This window comes from Monosiga brevicollis, genomic scaffold, assembly GCF_000002865.3.
Source record: "Monosiga brevicollis MX1 MONBRscaffold_18 genomic scaffold, whole genome shotgun sequence".
Taxonomy (NCBI): Eukaryota; class Choanoflagellata; order Craspedida; family Salpingoecidae; genus Monosiga; species Monosiga brevicollis.
In genome coordinates, this window is record NW_001865055.1 from 258,828 (window position 1) to 267,437 (window position 8,610).

Below are 8,610 nucleotides of genomic sequence, written 5' to 3' on the forward strand. Positions count from 1 at the left end.
TGAGATTGTTGCTCACGTTCAACTGATCCAAGTGCACGAGCGCGTCCAGGTTCTTCAGCTCACGCAAGACATTCTTTTGCAGGTAAAGAGCCCGCAACTCCGTCAGAGCCTCGAGATTCTCAATCTCGCCGATGCCGTTGCCCTCAAGCCACAAGCACTTGAGGCCCGTGTACTCTTCCAAATTCTCAATCTTGCTGAACCCTATCCCGCCGTGCAAACACACATCACAACACCATGTTGTTAACTCTTGACACCAATTGCTGTAGCTTTCAACCACAGACCAATGCGTGCTCACATTCAAAGCCAAGACATACCCTTGTAGTGTAGGTACAGGATATCATTCAACGATGGCGTGCTGTACTGCTGCATCTCCTTGCAGAGCTGCTTCAGGTATTTCTTCGTGATGCTACACCCAGAGCAGCACGCGGCCCCGTCAGCTTTTAGCACCTGCCCTCATTATCCTCCACGGACGGGACAAAGCCAAAATTGCTTACCGAGGCCCGCTAGGCACCTCTGCTGCTGGCGCCGGCGCCGAAGCCATGGGCTTGACCGCCGGCTCTTGCTCCTGCGGCGACAACTCTTCAATCACAGCCATCGTCGAGACTTGCCTCAACACACAAATCAGAGGATGTATGCAGTCTCACACAGAACAGGTCTCAGCAGCACACGCAAACGCTCGACGATCCAGCCTCGAGCTCGAACCACCACCGTCCCGTCACGTCACGTCGACAACAGTTGCAGCGAGTTCCCAAAAAATGAAAAAAAAAAAAAAAAAAAAACGTTAAGTGTGTGTGTGTGTGTGCAAAAGTAAAAAAGTGTGATGGCGTCGTTGCTTGGTCGTCAAGGTTATGGCTTGGAAGCCAATAATGTCAGAATGTCAGATGACCGGCTGGCTGGCTGGCTGGCTGGCTTCCCATAATAAATTCGTTCACTTGGACACACACTTGTCACTTGTCATGCAGCTTATCGACAACAGACCAGGGGGGCTTGGACAAGCTGGAGATGATCCAACAGCACAGTTGAGGGTAACGGACGACTACTGCCAACCATCCTACACAAGTGGGCGATGACATCCGCAGCCAGGGTACCCCAGTGAGCCAGCCACCCAACTGTCCCTCATCTCTCATCGTTTCCCTCCACCTGATTGGTCCAAATAAGAACCGATGGGGCTGCGGTGCAAGGGGAAGACTAACCGGTAAACTGGCGGCTGTTGGTTGCGAACCCTGAAACATTGGTGACCACGACAGGTCCCCTGCACCACTGCCGACGGCTGGATCAAGACCTGCGTCGTCGTTCCAGGAGACAGCCAACATACCCGTGGTCCCCGCCTCGCCATCGCCCCACGTAGGCACCTCGGACCGCGGCCCGGCGAAGTGTGCACCGGCATCATCATGGTCCTGCCACGAATGCGCTAGCTCTGTCTGGAAAGGACTACTCGCCAGCGCGACCGAGTGATAGGACGAGCTCATGGGTTGTTCCAGCATCATGGACGATGGCATGACCGCTCCATGACTAGTTGCCATGCCCGTGGCACCACCCAGCACTGGTGAAGAACTGGCCTCCCAATGCATCCCCGTGTCTGGCTGCTGGGTCCCCTCGGCCTCGGCACCAGTGCCCACCTGATCCAGATCCCAAAACACGGGATCTGAAGAAGGGGCTTGGTTCAACCCAGTCGGTACTGCGCCGGCCACGTTCGAAGTGTGTGGGACACTTGCGGCCCCGGAGGCGAGCGAGGCGCCGGTCGCTGTTGCTATTTCCGTTGAAGACAGCCATCCTCCCAGAGAAGTATCACCAGTCAAGCCCTGCAGCCCGTTCGGTTCTACTCCTGAAGGCTCCTCCACGAACAAATGTTGTAGCTCGTTGGAAAGGTGAAAGTTTTGCTGCTCAAGCTCCAGCTGTGTTTGCAACGTCTATGGCACGATCCCAAGTGGCAGGTTACGGGGCAAACTCTGTTTGACACGTGCTTCCCTCACTACACATGCACATCATTGGACTGATAAACAGAACCCACAACAATACGCTCACAAACCTTGCGCAGCCGCTGAAGGCGAGACTGGACAACGCCATCTCCTTGATGGCGTGCCAACAAGGCTTCGACCTGTTGTAATTGCTTTCGATACGTATCGATGGCCGACTCGTGCACGACTGACATGTCCACCGAGCTGGCCCCACTGCCCATAGCAGCCAATTGATAGCGAATCGAGCTCTGTGCGTTCACGGCACCCACCATCTCCACCTCGTCTGTCAGTGACCCCATGGACTGACGTGCCGGCAAGCCACCTTCGGCTGATGGCCCGCCAGAAGACACTCGAACCATCGTACTGCCTACTACAGTGCCCGACCCTGCCGCGGTCGCAGCTTGAATGGGTACCGGTGACACGATAGAAGTTGCCTTGGCCGTGGCTACCGAGCCGTCAACTTCATCTGTCACCCGAGGTTCCGCGCCCTCGGCTTGCGGGCCACGGCCTTTGCCCGATTTGCTCCACGTGCGCAAGGGGTCAACGCTGCGATCAACCGAAAGGTTCTCGAGCCAACTGTGGCTCGTGCGCGAGTGCAAAGACCGGGGAGAGTGTGGCAATCCTCGACCGTCCCCACCCTCTGTTGCGCCGATGCGTGGTGGCGGCTGCCCCAGCTTGAGGGCCAAGACCTCAGGCTTGTCTTGCTCCCGGTGGCCATGGTGGGCTCGGTGTGCATGGAAATGACCCCACATGGAAGATGCAGCCGACTTGACCGACACAGGCGTCAAGGGCACATCCCGCTCGTCCAGTGCCTCCGGGTGCAAGCGATCTGCCGTGAGTTTGGCATCAAGCGAGCTGTGCTCACGCAGGAACGCCGCCCCTGCCATCACCAAGCCCGCTCGTGGGTAGGCCACAAGGTCTTTGTCAACCATGAGCTGCAAGACGGGCCTCAGCTCCTCGTGCATTGCCACCACTGTGATCATGCTGCCAATCAGAAAAAAGGCCTCCGTTGCGCATGAGACGGCCTGGGTCAGACAGGTTAGGTCTGTTGCCTCGCTGGCTGCGGCGTATGGGCTGGAGTAGGCGTCACAAGCCGCACAATGCGAATAGAGCACCACGCGCCGAGTCGGGATATCGGGTTCACCGCTCACAAAGGCCTGCACGTCCCGTAGCACAGGATGAGTGGCCAAGACCTCGCGAAGCTTGGTGACTTGCAACACCTCGGGTGAAATCACCAAAATGTCGGCCGCGGTCAGGGGAGCCCAGTTGCTGGGCCATCGTTGCATTAAGCGTTGTGCCTGCACCACACATTTGAACAATAGATCAGCATGTGCACTAAACAAGCCCTGAACCCTGTTCTGTTTTTTTCACGCAAGCAACGCCTTCCTGACTGCCTGGGCTCTGGAAACTGTGGACCATCCGACCCAAGCGTTGCATTCAATCACGTACACAGCTTAGGAGCTCGATCGCCTCGTACTCGTTTGAGTTCAAATCGATAGCGCCTATGCCACCAGAGAGCCACGGCGCACACTCAGTGAGCGCAAACCTCACACCCGGAGCAACGACTTCTTGTTGTTGCTGCTGCCGCTGCAGTTCCTGTGAATAGCCTTGCTTTGCTACAAACACAAACGCAACACACCTTCTTGCCAAGCGGTTTCAAGCAGCCCGTTGGTGTGCAAGATGGTAAACGGATACTTGATGGCGGCGTCGCCCTCGGCTGGGGGTCCAGGTGGGGCGATATTGGCTGGAGGAACAACTGAAGGAATGGGCTTGCTCTGCTTCAACTCGCAGGTCAGAAAGAGTCGAGTCAGGTCCGCGAGCACTGGGTGTGCGCGATTAAGGTCTGACAACCAAAAGCAGTTTTGAGCACCCTCCCGACAGAGGCGTTTGACAATGCTATTGGCAAATGGCGAAGCCGCATCCATGCCCACGCGCACAATGGGTGGAACATGAAGCTGGGCTGTCGCTTGTCCCACCACCACGACCGAAGTTTCTTCTGTGGCCACACCCAGGGGCACCAGCAGCCGATATTCCGGCACGCGGTGGGCGGCAAAGAAGCACATGTGCGTGAAGGGCCCGTGCTCGTCAGTGTCATCGCCATTGACAGGCGCGCGCGTGATATCGGCCATGCACGCCACCACCTCTGGTGCAGCATCGTAGGTGGCCACCAACACAGAGGCATCAGTTAGCACTGCCAGATTTGGTGTGGCGCTGCGCACCACTGTCACGTCCTCCGGCAGCACAGGTGCATCGGCGACTTCGCTTTCTGTGCGAAAGCGACACAAAATGTACTTGCACTTCTTGGGGCGCTCCGAGGAGAGTCGCAGCGCCAGCACATCGGCCTCTGCTGACGTGGCAGCCAATGCCAACACGAAGCGACCTGTACGCTTGGCCACGTGCCGCAGCAAGTTGGACTCAAAGTCCAGCGCCGGGCCCAGCGGAGTTAGATGTGTTATCATGAGCAGACGACCGTTGGAATACACAGAGTCTGCCATGCGCACGGCCGTAATTTGGCGGTCACTGAGCCCCGAGTCGCGCAACACGGTATTAATGTTGCTGGACAGCTTGGCTGCCTTCACAGAGAACAAATTGCGATTGAGTATCCAATGAGGATTGAGCACGGCCAAGGCCTTGGCTTGCAGCTCGTACTCGTGGGCTGGCACCTCAAAGCGCACGCTCGCTGTTTGTTGCAGCCAAGCCCGCGCCGCAGGTGGTAAGCTCAAAAGAATCCCCGTGCTGCTCGTGCGCTCCACGATGCCTCGCAGGACCACCTTGTTGGCCACGCTAACGACCACCTGGTTTGAAGCCGCACGCCAGCGACACGCATACAGACTCATGAGATGGCTTGACCAGGTGACAACGACTGGGCTGGAACCAGCCGAGGACGAGAACAAGCATGACCGGCCGTCGACACGAGGCGTACCACGTCCCGCGGCAGTACGTGGGGAAATATGGCGGCGACTGCACCCAGAGTGACAATGCTGGCCCGGCACGCATCCTCACGAGCCTCGTTGGTATCTAGCACTTCCAGCTGGATTTCGGCCAGCTCAATTTGTGAGAGGTGGAAGTGACGCAACGCGAGGTGCTCCTGCAACTGCGCCAGCAGAACCCGCGCTTCTGGCTCCTTGATCTGAACCGAGGCCAGCAAAAACCAATGAGATAGTACCGGCACTCATCAAGCCTCGAACGACGGGCTGGCGAGGAACTTGCAAAACGCAAGCAGGCGTACCTGTACATTCGGCCGACTGTGCAAAGCACGAGTTTTGACGGCAGCTGCAACGTCAGCCACCATGTCCGTTCGCGGTGTCATACAGCCATATTGCTCCTAAGCAACGGCCCACAAAATAGCCAGCACACAAAGTCATGCGTCGCTCATACTCATTGATTCGCGAAGAAGAGACACGTTGTTGAGGAGCAGAACAGCCTAGCTGACCTGATGCTCAAGACAGGGTAGGGTGTGGTGTGCCGTCTTGAACTTGGGATTGCTCTTGCTCTTGTTTTGCTCAAGTCGGTTAGCAATGGTCCTGTTAGCGGGTAGAGTCATGAATAGCAATCCAAAGGAAAAGGCCCTCCCCGTTGCAATCGAGGGTGCACGCACGCACGCACCGCTGATTGAATTGCAGAGCACCCAGAACATGTTTGTGCACTTCAAACAGGCGTGAGCGAAGCTCAACCGACGCCACATGCACACCCAAGCGAGCAATGCCGACACCCAGATTCGTCACTACCAGAAGGCTTTGTCTACGCAATACCATGAACGTCAGCGCATCATCAAAGCATTGACCGCGCCTTTTCATGTGCAGAGCACTTCAAAGCAGAATGATATGACTCGAATCAACGCCTTCGTACAGTAAGTAACCCGTGGAATGTGGGGAGCATGTCACCTCTAGCTCCAGGTAGTCCTGAACCAAGATTGCACACAAAAGCCCACAGGTCAGGACACACGGGTTGTAAAGTACAAGAGCAAATCAAGGCGGGAAACGAAGGCAACCTGGCGATCCAGGGTGAGTCTGGGCTCCAGCACATTGCTATCAAGAGGCTGAAGAACGGCGCCAGTACTAGCGATGGCCCGACCAAACGCAAACTCGGGAGCAGCAGGATTCAGCAGGACGATGGCTTGCAGCTCCAAACGCTCGTGCAACACTTCAGCACGGCGTAAACGTAAACGCCAAGACACATCGTGAGGGGCATCCAACTGCACCATTGGACCAGGCCGACACTCTGCCACTTGCAGGAAGGAATGCTTGTCAAGCTCTTGGATGGAACTCCAAATTTGGGCCACCCGTGCCAACACATTGCGTCGTAGCTCCCCCGCTCGTGCTCTAGGAAAAGGAAAAAAAAAAAGGAACCAAAGAAAAAAAAATGCATCGGATGAAAAGAACAGCATAATGGGGGCACCTTTAAACTAAAAACAAGGGTGCCGAGGACACGGGTATGTGCACACACCGCTGGGAGGCGGTGCTTGCTTCACTGGCCGCGTCGGTCGGAGCGCCTACAAGAAGCTGTTGACGCTCCTGATCTTGCATTTCCTGCTCGCGCATCTGGGACCAAGCTTCGATTTCCTCCTGTCGGTTAAAAAAAAAACCAGCAGACGAGGGTGATCACAGAGAGAGAGATAAATATGAGGGATATACAAACACTCACACACACAGACATACATACACTCCCAAGGTGGAGTGAAAAGTCTGTTGGCAACACATACTTGGCTGTGGGCAAATGTGCAGGATTCGGGTCCAAAGTCGCATTCACGACCGGAAGCAACAAAGCGGCACAATTGAAAGTCACCCGTGACGTTTCGAGGCCAGGGGCGAAACTTTTTCTTGCCGGCAGCCGAAGTTTTGGCTGTGCAAATGGTCAATTCGTGAATACATGCAAAAGTTGTATCGACATTAGAGGGCAACGGACAAGCATGGCCGGTTCGAAAGGGTTGCCAATCAGCCTGCCTACCATTCATGGGTGTGAGCTTGGCGCTGGCCCGCTGCAGGTGCTCGGGGCTGGAAACGTGAGCTTGGAAGAGCGCTGAGCTGGCAAAGGCCACGTTGCAGCGATCGCAAAAGAAGCGCTGATTGAGCTGCATGTCGGTTCGAAGGACAATGCCCTTCTGTGGTCCATGACGCATATGAGGGGTGAGCCAATGCTGGACTTTGCCGCGCAGCAAAACTCAAGGAAGCTGCGTACCAGGTGAGGGGGCCCATCAAGGCCGGCAGCGGCTGAAGACGGTGTCGATGTAGAGGAGGCGGCAGCGCGGCCTATGGATCGTTGTAGCCAGCGGTTCCATGACTGCAGCTCACGCTCAGAGTGGGCCATGGGGCACTGCACACCCTCGGAGCAATGCCCTGTGGTAGAAGGGACGAACAGGGGGGCGGTGTAGGCATCATGAGCTGTTGGCATCACGGGGCTGCATCGTGCGGTAGTGGTGTCGATCACCAAGGCGCTTTGACGATGGAGTATAGCGGTGGGCGGCGTACCGCGGCCGGCAAATTGCTGGGGACAAGGCTTGAACTCGTGGTTGTGAGAACACGCTGGACCACGACCACAGCTGCCTTGCAACAGGGCCAAACAAATGTGCGACAGCTTGGCATCGGGGCGCCGCACACGGCCGCTGCCAGAAGAATGGCGGCGAGCACTACTGCTGGCAGAACTGCTCGAGTCTGGCGAGGCTGGTCGCGGCACGACCAACCGAGCCGGCCCCTGAAAGTTGACTCGGTGAGGTGTGGCTGGTTTGTCGCGAAAATTTGAGATTCGATCCTCGAGACGGGCACTTTTAAACGTACCAGTTGCCATTGCTTTGAGCCCTGGGCTCGATGCAAGGTGGTAGGCTGCCAAGTTTGACGGCACTTGGCGCAGCGGAGTATGCCTTCTCGCTGAGTTGTGGTGGTTGAGACCACCGGCTTGGATCTGTCAATGAAGGCAAGTCAAGCCCTGGCGTGAGTGTTCAAAGAGGACGGGCACGCTCGAGGGGAAGAGGCCTTTCTGATGAGGCCAAGTGCTGATCCATGCGGCGGTGCCTCAGCCCACGACAGGATGGAAGGCAAGCCGCGCGTGCCAGTGGAGATCTGCCACAACCAAGGGGACGTACTTGCCCGCCGAGGCACGCCAACACATGCGGCAGGCCTCGACTGTTTCTGCTCCGCCTCGAGCCGCCATGATAATCACCCACTCAACGATCACACACTCGGCAGCAGACCCAAGACAGCAAGCCAAGGACCCTTGTCAATTCTGAGCACGCTTGGACGCGGCCACCACTGCAGCATCCCTTTGAGCAGCAATGCTTGCTCTGCAGATCAAGTCACAGATCAAGTCTGCTATCCCTTGACGTCTTCAAAACCATCCCCCACCTTCCCTCACGAACCCCTGGACACTCTGACCCCCCCACCTCCTTTCCGCCCCACACCACACCACGCTTACCCCACCCACAAAGCCCCAGCTCCGCGGATCGCTCAGCCCGATCGCCACTGCCACCACCGTCGCGAGTCAAGTCGTGTGTGTGTGTGTGTGTGTGTGTGTGTCAGTGTGTTCCGTCAAACAAGAGAAACACACAGAGGAGAGTGTGTCGTCAAATGATGAAAGCAGAGAAATCTCTCTCTCTCTCTCTCTCTCTCTCTCTCTCTCTCTCTCTCTCTCTCTCTCTCTCTCTCTCTCTCTCTCTCTC